Raw genomic sequence first — 16,459 nt, forward strand, 5'->3', positions numbered from 1 at the left:
TCCTTTGAAATTTCATCAAACTATTTGATCTGGGTACATTTTTAAAAAGGAATTGACTGTCGTTTAGACTATTCTGTCCCTCTTCGCCTACTGAATAAACCAATAAGATGTTTTATATATTTTTTTTACACATTTCTGGTAGCAGCGTGATGCAAGATTCGCTCAGAGAATCCAGCAGGGAAGTCTGAACACCAGTACTATCCAGCCTCTAGTGGTGCAATGCTGAATACTAATGACACTTCAAATACCCTACAGAACTATTGGCAGACATGTTGTTTTTATGTCTTGTATTAAACTTTTCAAATGCTGATTTTACCAAATAAACAGTAATAATACTATCTGTCCTAATAAAACCATAAACCTGCATATAACAGAAATTCATTTTATGTCAAATACTGTGAAACAGTTTTCTTAGTAGCAAACACTGCTTACAAACTTACAACTCAACTTCACCATCATAAACTGTGTTCATTTTATCCAGTCTTTGTTTAAATTTACTTTAAAGACATTGCGGGTATTTTCAAATTCTACCAGTAATTTTAATGTGCTTCTGAAAATACCAAGCACATGGTTCCCATGCTTTTCTGAAGACAAATTTCCATGTCATTTCCAGGAAGAAATTACATTTTTCAAGCTCCACATATGACCATAACTGAATGGAATTAAAGAACATTTTAGATTATAAAAAATGCATCTTCTAAATCTAATGATGTTTCTATTTCAAGACTTTCCAAAACATCCAAAGATGATCATGTACAAAACTATTAAATTTACATGAAACAAGATTGATTATATTCCTAGAAATTGGCATGTAAGGTCATTACAATGTAAAGAATACACATTCTGTCTTCACTGATCAGCATTATGTTGCTACGTGGAAACAACATACTGAACATAAAGTGGTTTTGTTTCCTTTCAAACCTTTAATTCTAAATAATGATATAACAATGTATATGCATGTTGTACAAAGTAACATTACCTATCACAGTATGAAAAATCAATAAATGCTAAATATTAGAATCTTATCTTGTAAGGAAAAAAGTTAACCCGGAATGTATCTGTGCCAATAAAATCCTAAACAAGATTTTTCAAACAACTTAAACTCCTTAAAACGATTTGGCCAAAAATCCATCATTTGAAAAACATATACAAAAGGGTTGATTTAAATTTTGACAGAAGAAATTCAAATTTATAAATTGCTGTATTAAAAAGGAGTGAATTTTCTGTAAAATCAACTTGTCTTCTTGTAAGTTCCCAAACTTGTATTGATACTGGGGCTCATTGTGTGTTTTAATTTAATAAAAGGGACGACAATTTCCCCATTTCTCCAGATTTCCATTTAAGATCTGAAACCAATGCTTCAAGCCATATGTCACTGTGTAATAGTTTTGCACCAAATTTCAGCTCAGCTTCGACATCCTGGACAACAAATTTGGCATAAAACGAATAGCAGTGAGTTTTCTAATCCAGATTTCCTCCACATATTCCCACCCCAAGGACATTTAGGTTGGGATGTGGGGCAGAGCAATTGCATATTGAAAATTTGGAATTTGCTGCCACTTTGTGGTAGCAGCATATGGTAGTTGCTTACTAGCAAGCCCAGCAAATTTAAATGTTGTTATATTGATACCTGCAATGAAATCGATAGGAAAATTATTTATTTTCTTGGAAATGGCAAGTATTATATTAAAGGTTATATCTTTAACCTGCTAACAGTCTAGATGAAACTACAGCATATATGAAACCTGATCTGGAACTCGCCATCTGCATTACCAGTCACATGATTTTACAAATCTCAATAGTCAACTGATATCAACATACTAAACAGCTTTACAAGACGGACTGGCTGATGTACCTTATGTTTCCTGTTTTATATACCAAACAGCATCACAAGATGGACTGGTTGATGTTAGACTAGCAAAAACATCAAACTAATAACCAATCAGGAATAGTCATCACAAAGCAGGGCTCTAAAACTAGTCTAGTACAACACCAAATGTCAATAAAATAGGACATACATGTTAGGTACCAGCTGGTCACTGCTGTTCTGTCTTCTACATCCAAAACCTCCCCTTCCAGTAACAACAGTTTTTTCTTCTGTATGTCTGAAAAACCAAAAATCTATGAATCTGCTACAATCCACATCCTATCAATTACCATATTTACTCATCTCCCTTTCATTACCAACCCCTCCTCAATCCCACAACATTTACCCCAAATCTTGCCTCTCTCTCAGAAATTTAATTCATACACCACAGGGCACATTATTCTGGCAAACCATTCCGATCAGCATGTCCACAGGACTGAAGTCTATCTTTCTAATATGCATGATCACCATATATATTCACTTATAAGTTAGATCCAACTGCAAAGACCCAGATCTGCCATTGCATAATCAGCCATCAGATATAGATCTGTGCAGTTTGTTAGTACTAAACAGTAGAACTAGCACAAAAATTTAACAAGCTTCAAAGTTACCTGTGTTCACACATATCTACAGCAAATGGTAACCCTACATCTGTATCACTGGATAACACTGTTCCATAAACAGAAAAAGTATGCATACAATTTATTTATCTCCATTCAGATAAACCAGTTATTCACAGACACAAGGACAACATCACTGCAAGCTGCTATCACATGTGACTGCCAGTGCAGAGATTTCCTTGTTTTTCAAGAGCATGCATAAACAAAAATACATCATCAACAAAACAATGTAACAATCGTCAACACAGCTAAAGTACCCATTTTATTGACTGTTTGAAAAAGAATCTTGAATCAGTTGAGTCAATGTGAAAGATCAAGTTTGGTCACAGTAGTGAGAATATTTAACTCTTGTTTGCATCGATTTGGTTAAGCAGGTTTATGCATGTTTCAGTGAAACAAGGACATTTTGCACAGGCAATCATTGGTGATGAAAGAGCATAGTGGATTTTCTCCCATGGCCTGCAGCGATACTAGGATGCATGCTGACAAACATTTATGTATACTACACATTAAAGTTCCAGAGGCTGTGCTTGCTTTTTGTGCACCTGTCCTCCAAGGTATACACTAATCAAAGAAATGCAAGTTCTTAAGTTATAAAGGAAATTCAAAAGAGGAGTAAATCTTTAATTTGCTCAAAACTGAATGTGGAAGTAAGCATGTGCATATGGTTATGTATTAGAAATGCCGTTGCTAAAATAATCAAGGGCTAAAACTCACAAGCACAGAAGCAGAAAAGAGCTGATGGTGCATAAAATGAGGAAACAATGACAAGAACACAAATAACAAAAGAAGCAGTTGCAAATTGTACAATATTATTTATTATGAAACAAAATGTCTGTCCCATTATCCATCTTATTCAAGCAGATATACAAGCAATTTACATCAGAGGCAGTCTGTGCACAGAAATTATAGCAGAGAAAATCAAAGTAAGTGTAAGAAAAATCTAATTCATTCACTAATATGAACACCTGTATTGGATATGAAAAGACTATCATCCTGGTGATCTATTACAAGAGTAGGGTAAATATCAGAACCATACTTATCAGTAATTATATAAAACAACTGTGTTATTAGCAAACTGATCAATGGAAAAGTAAGTGGCACTGCGAGAACATTTTAAAAACAATTTAATATTCGCAGGGTTTATCTGGATACTGTATGTACTTGCTTATAAGTCGAGTCTGACTGCCAGCTGCACAGATCCAGGTCTGCCATCGCATGATGCACATGCAGATTTGGGTCTGTGAATTTTGTTAGGAGTAATCAGGAGGACAAACAACATAGATCCTGATCTGCAGTTTTACTCAACTTATGAGCTAGTATATGTGGTAAGTTAGTTGTTAGAATAATATTGACTTCAGTTGCAAAAATAGATGATTCATTCACAATATATTATACTGCTTTTGAATGAAGCAGTTTATATAATTTACCATGCAATTTTTGGCTGGTGACGGAAACACAGTTAAATATTTTTCTGCTAAAAAAAATCCTAAGAAAGCTGTTCAATCTCCTTTATTCATTAAAACCATTACTACTACTATTATTACAGTGTGACCCCACTATAATACGGTCGTTTGGAGCCATAAAACCCGACCGTGTTATGTACTGAGCTGTGTTATATGCAACCAAAATCAGTTAGCTGAAGAAAATATACCCACCCACCCAAAAAATTGTGGGGGGGGGGGGTAATAAATGTGGACGGTAAAATACATGCTTCATCGGCACAGGTACCATTTAAAATTGATGCATATTAAATGAGAAATAAACCTGTAGTGAAAACAAAGACATAATATAATAGTTTACTTTATTTAGAGAACCTTGAATTGGTACATATACGTGAATCCTGTTTATATATAAATGTCTAATGTATAGCATGACTAGAGTATCAACACCATGTACTCACCTGCGAACCTCATCATATACACTGAATCCACAATACGAATGATACCATCGAAAATATGCATACACACAGCTTTAAAATATTCATTAATTTTGTAACAGGTCATATTGGTCTGAATTCAGTGAAAAACATAACACAATCATGTAGTGAATGACGAAACACATTTACTTTAAAGTACGTTCCAAGTTGGTAAAATTTAGTTTGCGTTCTAAGCTGCTGTTGGTAGCGTTCATAAGCATAAACTTTTTCCCTACAAAAAGGAAACTTTCACAGCACAGTTAACGTGTTCCAGTCACATTGGAAAATGCAAACATCCATCAGATTCCATCACTTTTATTTAAGTTTGGTACTGACTTCCTTTGAAGAAAAGTTCTTTGCTGTTGTTGAAAGATCATAGTCGGCTTTCTTTAACGAAGGGTGCATGCGCTATTGAACTTACTGCTAATGGACAGCTTTGGAGAACCAAACAAATGCCCATTTCTTATTGTGGCGCCAACATCAAATAATTGTATTGCATGACTGAGACTGGTATTTCTTCCATTTGCCGAGTACATTTTCATAACAGTCTGGGTACATTTTTAAAAAGGAATTGGCCGTCGCTTAGACTATTCTAGTTACTGTCCCTCCATGCCTACTTAATAAACCAATAAGTAAGATTATTTTTTTTACATTTGTGGTAGCATCTTGATGCTTCCTTCCATGCATGCGTCTGAAAATTAACAAAGGGTCAATGGACGATAGAGACGCAAGTGTTCTGGTGACAGGGATTATTACAGAAAACATGAGTGTTCTGAAGGATTTAATTCTGAGTGAAAAGAAGAGGAATTTTGCTTACCATCCACATACAAATGTCAGTCTTTGTAAATATATTAATTACTAGTGAGTGGCCAGTTAATCTCCATTGCCAGAAATGTCAACAAGAAAATAGCAGATATTTCAGAACATACAGAAATCATGCTAGATGTCAAGATAAGCAGATTATAATATAACAATGCACTGTTTAGATGGTTTGTCAATATGGATAAAGAATTTGTTTATGTAACAATAGATAAATTTCAGTGCATTTTATATCCAGTTTGTGGCTTCATTTCATGTGGCCTCTCAATTTCTGCACTCCAAACCAATGGTTGTATATAAAAGTTTAAACAGCCAACAATGTCGTCAATAAATAAAAAAGCCACATGGTATGTTTTGCAGCAAATAAGGAAAAACAATCCAAGTTTACGACATTGGTGAAGACCTACATGATAACAGAATAAACTTTTCATGCATTTTTTTCTTCTTCTTACTTTTAAGAAGGAAAAAATAATACTTTATCGTGTATGAGAAACATGCATATACAATTTCAGGAGCTAAGCCATGATCGTCTTGTATTATTCATATGCAATCTCTTCCCCAAAATGATAAGCAACTTTTTGCCTTATTTTCGTACTTTTTAAGATTTTTTTTTGTGCACAAAAAAAAATACATGTATATGAAATTTCGGGAGCCAAGCCACAACCACGTTATATCCAAATTTGCATTATAACGGAGCGTGCTATTGCGGGGTCACACTGTAATAATAAAAAAATAATTTTCTGAAAAGCACAAAAACGTAGCATTTAATAACTTGATCAAAATACAAGGTGCAGCTTTACCTAGTAGTAGTTTGATTTTTATTCACATTGATTAATAGTAACTGAGTAATAGTGCACCTAATTATAGGTCATTCCAGCAAGATATCCATATTTCATGATGTGCATGGGTACTTTATCCTTGGGTCTTGTACCTTGTTTTTGTACATATATGATGCATTATGCTATGTGCAGGCACAGCGATCTGGAGATCTTGTCAGGTAGTGTCTACTTTACAAACAGTTTACTATGAATAAAAGGGTGAGTACTAGTTTACTTTTACAAAGTTATATTTGCAATTGTATACATACTATAAATGTCTTGTATGGACATACCATTTTATCTTTTATTCTTGATATTTTGAATTCCAGAAAACTGTTCTGTGTTTGGATATGAACAATAATCAGTTTGCTGTAGTTTACTATTATTTATATTGAAGCAGTAAGTTAAAGATTATATGTATTTAGATTTATTTTTGCAATAATTACAATTGTGTAATTTTACATGCTGGGTATGATTCATCAGCTGTATATATTTTTGATTATTATTATAAATGTTTATTCAATTCAATATGCTAACCAGTTTGGTTAATATGTAGGTAGAAACATGGCAGTGTATCTAACAAAAAGGGCAATATAAATGGCAGTATTGCCTCACAGCTGGCAACAGGACAACTTTGTTGGAAACAAAGCAAAATAGCTGGTATCAGGGCAACATACACACTAGGCAGCAAAATTGTTGGCAACCGAGCAATTAAGTGCATCAATGGAGAGGGGATGGAGTGTCAAAAGAGTCATTCAAAAGATATGAATTTTGAACATTGTAATTAGATCTTTAACTGTGAATCTGGATCGTTGTCAGTGCATATGGTTAGGGGCCATCCATTTAGTATGTACAGAGAAATCTGGCAAAGCTTGACCCTTCCTCCAAACCGTACACATGCATACTTTTTACACACCCCACCTGTGTATATACGCTTGACACCCCACCAATGAATTCTATAGAACAGCCTATATTTAATCCAGCAGTAACCATATAGGGTTAATAATGTTAACGTGTTTAATAAAACAGATAGTCCATCGATGTTGAATGTCTGGCTGCATCAAAGAAATAAGCTGCATAACTTTAAACAGTTTGTCTAGTGTCCATTAAAATTTAAATGCTGACTGAACCCAGTCAAAAAGGTTACATATTAGACAAATTATTATCGAGGTCCCCCCCCCCCCAGTTTCCTATGCATATATACATTATCAGTAGACTCCACATAGGCAAGTGTATGCATTTGGGTTACCCACTCTCCCCTTCAGCATATGTACTAAATGGATGGTCCCTTACACGAACCAACACATGTATATTAATATGTTCATAATATGGTGAATATGAAATTCATTAGTCGTGCTTGATGATGTTGTCATTAACATCTTTTGAGTTAATGTCACTGTGTAAGGCAATCCATTTTTATATTATTCGTATTGTTTTGTTATGATTAGTAAAGTTTGCTTTGTTTTGTTCTTTTTAAAATATTTCTTTTTCCATTTCATTGTTGCATTAATATTTATGGTGCAAGTTTCTGGATTCATACTTCAGTATCATAAGATTTGTTATTCACATACACCATTTTTGTTGTTTTCACCTAATTCATTTCCATTTAGTTTCTATCCTGTTACATAGTAAAGCATAAAATGTAAGTCACAGTGACCTCTGTAAGGATGCAGTACTAACAGGGATGGATGCATTCATATACTCAAACTGCATGACTCAAACATGAACAGCACCCACAAAATAAACTTCTAAAATACAATTTTAGTTTGTAAAGCAGTGAAGCATGGCATGTCACACAACAAAGCCAGTACAAAGTGATATATAGGCTATAAAGTTCTCAAATTTCATGACTCAAACATGAACAGCACGCATGAAATGAACTTCAAACATACAATTTTTCTCTAAAAAGCAGTAAAGCATAACATGTCACATAACAAAGCCAGTAAAAAGTAAAATATAGTCTATAGTAACATTTGGTTATATGAGTGTGGTAACAACAGAGATGCATTCAATCGTCAAGTTTCATGATTCCAGCATAAACAATGTCTGAGAAAATAACATCAAATACTAACCTGATTGACAAACAAAATTTAAACAAAATCATAAAATATGGATCATAGTGACCAACTTCTGCAATAAGGGTATAGTACTCATCAAGATGAATTCTGTCATGAAGTTTCATAATTCCGGGTACTGCAGTAAGCATACAGGGTGCAAAATACCTATCTGGTCACAAGCTACACACAAAAACTAAGAATGTGCAAATAATACATATGCATTTACAAAGTTATATCCCTTGGCCTCCTCTTGTGGGGTTTGATGCCATGAAGCCCACTCCAAACTGTTTTTTTAGGACCTAGGAAGAAAGAATGATTCAAATGCAGTAAGGCTGTACATATGTATATGCCTCAATACATCCAGATGCTGAAGCAAAGGATAGTGCTATAGCTCTCCTCTACCTCAATGAGGAAAGCCAACAGTATCATTTTCTTTACATGATCAAACAAAAATCAAAGTATATAACGAAAAGAGCATTACCATCTGTACTTGCTTATAAGTAGAGTCAAACTGCAAACCACAAAGATCCTGATAAGCAGGGGCATAATGCAATTTGTTCTACTGATTATCATCACAAACTGCACAGAAACTGATGCAACGGCAGATCTGGGTCTGTGAAGATTGCAGTTGGACTCATCTTATGCGTACATACAGTTTACATATGCCAATGTCACTTACCTGTAATGAAATCTCCATTCTGTAGACAGTTTTTCTATCCATTTTTTAAAATCATGACAACATAGAATGTTAAAGTCATAAAGTGATTTTTATGATACTCCAGGAGACTGATGAATCAAATCATTACTGTTCATGCCATTTCAATTTGTATTATGGCTTTGAGAATGTAAAGCTGCCAATGTCTCTTACATTTAATAAAATCTCTAGAGCAGTTGTTCACAACTTGTGGGTTGTGGCCATGGGTTATTCCAAGGGGTCTGCGACTGACTGACCTAATAATGTCTCGTACATATACTACTACATGTATTTTTCAAATGTATGTATATGTTGTTGTGATGAATAAAATGTAAATTCATTTACTATGGTTACAGAGTTCATAATTTATTGTCATTATGTATTTTCTGAATGAACAGAACCTAAAAGTACAACTATTAGCACATGGGGGTCTATGAAATTTTTTGAGCTAAGCAGAGGTCCTCCTTTTCAAAAAGGTTGGAAACAACTTCTCTGCAGAATTATTTTTTTCCTTTTCTAATGGTCAATTTGTCATTATATCTGCTATAAGAATCATATTCTCTGTTCCACAATGTGTACTAAAATGCAGTGTGGCAATTTTTATCTACACAGTAATGTGACTAAACTGGTCTAACCAACTCAGCCACGACAACTATGTTCTCATGCAAATCATCTCTTGTATCAAACTTTGTAAACTTAGAAAAATTGGTTGAATAAAATTGGCAGTGATGTGAGTTTACTGGTGGCAGGTATTTAACATTTAAACAACACTGACATTTATAATATCATCAGATAATTGTACTGTGTGAGTCTGTACTCGCGCATTCCTCAACTCGGTACTTGCCTCATCAAGGCTGGTCGATTACATCATACACAGTTAAATATCTCACAACTGAAGCAAATGTCAAATAGCTGCTACTCAATAGGAATCAGACTTAATAAATTTATGCACATCCATACCATATATGCTTGCTTATAAGACGAGTCCATCTGCAAACTGCACAGACCCAGATATGCCATTGCATAATGTGATGGCAGATCTGGGTCTGTAAGGTTTTGTTTTAGGAGTAATCAGTTGAACAAATAATATATACCCTAATCTGCAGGCACCTTATGATTCGACAGATCAGGATCTCTGTTGTCTGCAGTTTGACTCAACTGATAAGTGAGTATAAAAATGGTATATAACTAAGGAAAATGCACAAGTGGAAATGAAAATAAAATGGAAAAAAAATATACAAAACTATTATGTTCATGGAATATGGATGCCCCACCAAAGTGCATGATATGACTGTGCACAAACTGAATCAAGGTGTAAAGGACACACAAGATATAAATGGAATGACAAATGATGTCTACACTACATGCCCATAATACTGTCAAACAGAATATCTAGGTACAGCACATGCATAGATAACAACTCCTGTGCTTGCCTATTCGGAAACCTAGCATCAATTTTGCAGAATCTAGGCAGCCTGTCCACAACAACATATTTGTTCAAAGAACAAAATCTATCCAATTATACTGTATCTTTCTATGAGACTTAAACACAAGACTGTTGCCTCTGCCATGACAAAAATATCTGTCTTGGGTTTCCTGCTAATCAAAATAGAGTCCAGTAAACAAACATGTGGACAGCAGCCATGACTTGAACGACTAACACTTGCTCCAGGCCACAAGCTTGAGGCAAAAATGGCATTAGTTAAATTGGACATTTCTATTGTACTTTCTTTTACTTGAATTGTAGTATGCATTTAAATTTTATTTTGTCAAATATTTCTTCATCAGTACTTAGTATTGCTGTTGATGAAAGGTACTGACCCAGTTAATGTATTTAGGATCTCAAAACAAGTGTCTTTAAGTCACACGAAAAATGGTGCATGAAACATGGATGGGCACAAAGTTAGGATGGTCTATCTTGACCAGCATTGATTCTTAAATAGGTCACATGAGAAAGGAGAGAAATGTCTTACCTTGTATTATTATATAGTACATTTATGACAAGTAAATTGTAAGCAACCATATGAGCCCCTTTGATGATGAATAAATGCGTAAACAACATGAGCCTCGAACTGTAATCATTATTCTGTGTCCTGATTTGAACTTGGAAAACTTTTTTTCTCTAACAGGTACTCAGTTGTTCAGTCTATTAACCTTGTTATTATCAATGGGCAGGTACCCGAGTACTTGTTGGCCTCTTTAATCATACCTACCTGCATTCACCATTGAGTCATTGGTGACACTGTCTTCTTGTATGACGAAATGTTGGACTAGTTGGTTATGGACAGGACCAGTGGTCTTTTCAAGATGGGCTTGCAGGACTTTTTTTGACAAGTTTTGCACACTGACAACACTGGACAACAAATTTTTACAAAAGTCATGTTACTGAAATAAAATTAGTCAATTCTTATCAATTTTTATGTGCTGAACACGAATATGACAGTCAAATTGCAAAATTGGCTCTAGTTTTTTTGTAATCTGCAAGAAATTAATGTTTACATAACGAAATGCATTCCAATAGTAAAAGGTCAACTGTAATAGCCTACCTATAAAAAATCAAGTCATTGACTACATCTTAGATTTCTTCGCCTGTCTCTTGTACAGCTGTTCGGGAGCATATCTGAAGAGTGTCCAGCAGTAGTCAGCCAGCATTGTAGTGGACCATTTTCCCTGGTATCTTTGTTCCATTGTTGCGATATCTTGATGAAAACGTTCGCCGTGTTCATCACTAACAATATCACAGTTGCTAGGAAAGAAATCCAAATGGGAATGAAGGAAGTGAATCTTTAGAGACATATTGCAGCCAAGTTTCTTATACTTCATCAACATGTCTTCTACTAGTTCCTTATAGTTTTCTGCCCTAACATTTCCGAGGAAGTTTGTAGAAACTAGGCGAAAAGCATTCCATGCTTGTTTCGCGTCACCTTCCAGCAAGTTGTTGAACCGGTCATCTTTGAAAAGCTCTCGAATCTGAGGACCCACAAAAACTCCCTCTTTAATCTTTGCTTCGCTGAGTCGAGGGAATTTTTCATGCAGGTATCGGAATGCTGGCAAAGTCCGGTCAATGGCTTTCACGAAGTTCTTCATCAAACCTAGTTTGATGTGAAGGGGTGGTAGCAAGATTTTCTGAGCCTCAACCAGAGCTGGGTGTTGGATATTCTTCTCTCCAATGGCTACATTCTGCCTGTGAGTCCATTCCTTCCTCATGTAGTGCATTTCCCTTGCTCGGCTATCCCACTCGCATAAGAAACACATGTATTTTGTATATCCTTGCTGCAGTCCCATTAAAAGGGCAACTACCTTCAAATCACCACAGAGGTGCCAGCTGTACTTGTTATACTCAATGGAATTCAGTAGCTGCCTTAAGTTATCGTATGTCTCTTTCATGTGGACAGCATACGCTACTGGAATAGATGGAAGAATGTTTCCATTGTGCAAAAGCACAGCCTTGAGACTCAGTTTCGAAGAGTCCACAAATAGTCTCCATTCTTGTGGGTCATGAGTGATTTTTAAAGCATTCATGAGGCCCTCAATATCGGAACAGAATATCAGATTACTTTCCTTTCTGAAGAAAGGCTCCAATTGCTGGTGGCGCTTTCGATATGCAGTAATTGTGACATCTTCTTCTAGAAGATTCCATTGTTGGAGTCTTGATCCTAGCAATTCTGCCTTGTTCTTTGATAAGTCCAAATCACGAATCAGGTCATTTAGTTCTTCCTGTGTTATTCTGTGTGGGGTTGATGATGCACCACAGTGAAAATCTGGATCACTGCATGCTGATGGACCAGGAGAAGAACAGGTCGACTCACCTTTGTCTTCGTCAGATGAATCAAGAGAATATTCTGCTGGAGGTTCTGGAATAGGAAGTCCCTCACCATGTGGAACTGGTCTCAATGCAGACGGAATGTTTGGGTAGACTATTCTCGACTTCTTTCGCTTCGTTATTCCGCCGGAAAGAGGAGGAACCAAGCAGAAGTAACAGTCATTTAGGTGGTTGCTTGGCTCTCTCCACACCATTGGGACTGCAAACGGCATTGATGACCTTTTGCAATTCAACCACTGTGAAAGCTGTGTTGTACATGTAGCACAGCATATATGCGGAGCCCAAGGCTTGTCTTGGTCACCAACCTTGCATCCGAAGTAAAGATGATATGCCTTCTTCACTTGAGAATTGATACTTTTCTTCTGGTTGGCAAATGTCACTTCCCCACAAATATAGCAAAAATTGTCCGCGGTATTAACACACTTTCGAGGCATTACTGTTCTTTATTGTACGTAAATGGATAAAATAATAAGTTTTATGTAACAGTAGCTTGAACTGTCTCGCACAACATCTAAAATATTTTAAATGCTGAACCTATCTGATTGGGCTTTATATAGTACACTGCTTACGTCAGCTTCAGCAGCCGCCTGGCATTAGTATAATAGGCCTACACATGTATAGTACACTGCTGACGTCAACTTACTTCAGCAGCCGCATGGCATTAGTATTGCATTGCATCAGAAAATGATGCAATCAACTGTGGATGATGTGAGCATGATGGTATTATGCAATGTTACATCCTTATTCCGGATGTTGCTGCAGTCCTACTGGAGAAATTTACACAGTGAAACATAGAAAATGAGGTATATGAATATCTTCAAAACGAGAGCCAATACAAATTTTTCACGGTTATATTCGTGTTCGGCACACCAAAATACTACAGATTAGGGCCTTTTCAAGTCAGTAATGATTTCACTGTTGACCAGTGCAATTATATGTGCAGTTTGGAATCTGTTCCCTTGCTTATTCTTTCCTAAAAATTTTTTTTTATCCCATCGACATGTTCAACCACTGATTACATATATCAGTGTAAAAGAAGATATTACAAACTTGTTTCTCATGTGTGATTATAAAGTATTTTACAGATCATATAATAGACACCGTTTCTCTGTTGATTTGTCTCTAAACTGACTTAGTCTGGATGCCAATAATCTGGTGTGTCACATGATGAGTTAATTCTGATAGGTGGTTAATATCAGGATTAGTAGCAATTTCTGATCTAAAAATTGTAAGTGTTTTTTAATATTTCTTAAAGGCTTTTGTGAACATTTTTGCAAAGTGTTCAGACACTCATGCATGCAAATGATAGCATATTCATCAACGTAACATTATTTTTGAACATTTAACTTACTTCAACTTCTTTTCTACATCCTTAGCAAGGTACAATTTACATGAATGAACATAATGAACAAGCATTGAAAGGTTAATTCATTTATATACATATATACACAAAAGCAGAGCAATTCATTGTTCTCAAAAATAGGAAAATGTGGACAAAACTATACATTGCATAAAGTGTCATGCAAAATTTAGATGTATTTCAATGCCTGTAGTTTATCATCGACCTGCTTGTCCAGATTCAACTGTTCTTCTAGGTTTTTTCCACGGATGTCCTTAAGCTATTTGATATGCTGATGAAAGTAACGTTCCTCTCATGTTCAGCTTTTAATGCAGCAAAATTGTTCATCATTGCTATATCATAAGTGCGTGCTCTTTTTTCTTTTTCAAATCCATGATTTCCTCATCCAATGTTTTACTTTCCTATTTGTTGTCTCAGTCTCCTTCTTCTTTTTGTCTTGAAGAAATACTTCGTACCTGCTGTATGCACTCCGGCACTGATAAGAAGACTTGGGGTGATTTCAACTTTATAGATTCCACCAGCAGCTCTAATGGTGTCAATAATGACCCTTTTGGCAATCAAAGTTTTTTCTGCCATATTTACCTCTTCAACTTCTTTATTTACCTGAGAAACCACTTTCACAATTTTAAAGGACTCGGTTTTCGAGTTAGAAACACTTGATTTCATTAACTCACCAACATATTTTCTTAAAGATTCCACCAGACTTAATGTCCTCTGAGCAATGGTGGTGTTCTCTAACCTCCTGTATTTGCAGAACTGAAGAGGAAAGGTGGAAATACCAATAACATTTAAAAAACCTTCTCTTCTTGCCGGTGTGTTAAAAAAAAGCTGGAAAAGGGATTTCAGAATTTTGTCTAATTTCCAATTAATAGCATTCACTGTTGCCTTGCATGCACCATAAACCTTGTTATGTGAACAACTTCCTGTATTTAACAATGTGACACCATGTTCAGAATCAATCTTTTATAAAAAGCCCAATTAACATTGGGCCCATCCATAGATAACTGAATAAAATTGTTCAAATTCAGGTTTATTTTCACAGATTCTAATGCCGAGACCATATCTGAGGCAGTACAATGACCAAGGAACTTTTATGTTAAATACTTGGTCTTGACTGTGCCCTGACCCCACAAACATACATTATGTGGAAATCCTTTTGTTTAGTTTGAAGGACATCATCAATGCTCTTATCAAAGAGCAAAACAAACTCTTCCAATATTATCCAACTATCCAAAAGATATGTAAAATATGGAGCCAATCCAAATGAAGCCAAATATGATGTTTTCCAGTCTGAAAGGCTGAACTATTAATCAACTGTACTATCAGGAAACATGTACTGGAATACTTTTGTTATTCCAGAATTTGATGAAAAGATGCAGTGTTTATCTATTGTATGCAATGTCCAAATAATTTCTGCTTTTAATGTGTCTTCCTTTGCCACGTGATCTTGCATAGATGCTGACGTAGTAGACACTACTGAACAGGATGGCTGAGAATTCAGATTTTGTGGTAACTACTTTTCCTGAATCAGGCTGTTGACACTAGAAAAGAAAGAAAAAACAATCTATTAAATATTATTTTATTCTAATTTAATTCTACCTTTTTCATGCCATAATGTATATACTGCTTATAGTTTCTATGCATTCAATGTACCACAATTTATAGCTTATTGGAAGAGTTTCAACACAAATTCTATTTATATTTGTTATCTGCTTTAGTTTTATCAGTACTAATTTTAATGGAGCCCACCATAAAAAAATAAATATTCAAACACTTTGAATAGCTATACATAAATTGTTAATTTTAATTAGGGGTGGTAAACTTACTGTTACAGTTCTGATACAGTAGTCTTCCTTTTAATACCCTTAATACTAAAGTCTAAGATAATAATGATGACAAAACAACATTATGCAAACGTAATCAGTAAGTAATATATATATATATATATATATATATATATATATATATATATATATATATATATATATATATATATATATATCCTAGAAAATACTAAAATAGTGAGTATTTAGGACAATTAAACCCTTTTACTGGTTTTTAATTTTGTTCCCAGTAGTTTTCTTTGTTCCAGTAACTGGCTTCAAATTCAATGTGATTTCTGCAAAATTATTTGTGATGCTATAATTCAGAGAGAAAGATAGGCAGACAGACAATGTATATTTATACTCACAGTCAAGACCTTCAAGTCGAATGTGAAGGATATGCTCTTCTCATTTGTTGGAGGTTTTATTCCTTTTTGTGTGAATTCGTAAGCCACTTTCACCCAATCTCATAATACTAAATGATCTTTTACACAATTTACATAGAATAGAATACACATTTTCATATTTTACCAAGCAAGGAGTGTACTCCAGTCTGGATAACCAACTCATTTGAAAATGTGTCTTGCTCGCCATTACTGCAAGCCAGGATAAACCTGATGTGCAAGTTACTGATAACCTGTTTGTACGACAGCTGTAGTT

The 16,459-nt window shown here is 35.1% G+C and overlaps 1 long non-coding RNA gene across 1 annotated transcript in view; it reads right to left on the bottom strand.

Annotated features, from left to right (window-relative positions):
* LOC149780860 (uncharacterized) overlaps positions 1-16,459 on the bottom strand; it is a 33,704-nt gene that overhangs the window by 13,210 nt on the left and 4,035 nt on the right. The window contains exon 2 of the long non-coding RNA XR_016415157.1: positions 2,019-2,105. This is a non-coding gene — a long non-coding RNA (uncharacterized LOC149780860). The remainder of the gene's footprint in view (positions 1-2,018; positions 2,106-16,459) is intronic.

This window comes from Sinohyriopsis cumingii, chromosome 16, assembly GCF_028554795.1.
Source record: "Sinohyriopsis cumingii isolate HCF-2022 chromosome 16, ASM2855479v2, whole genome shotgun sequence".
In the NCBI taxonomy this organism is placed as follows: domain Eukaryota; kingdom Metazoa; phylum Mollusca; class Bivalvia; order Unionida; family Unionidae; genus Sinohyriopsis; species Sinohyriopsis cumingii.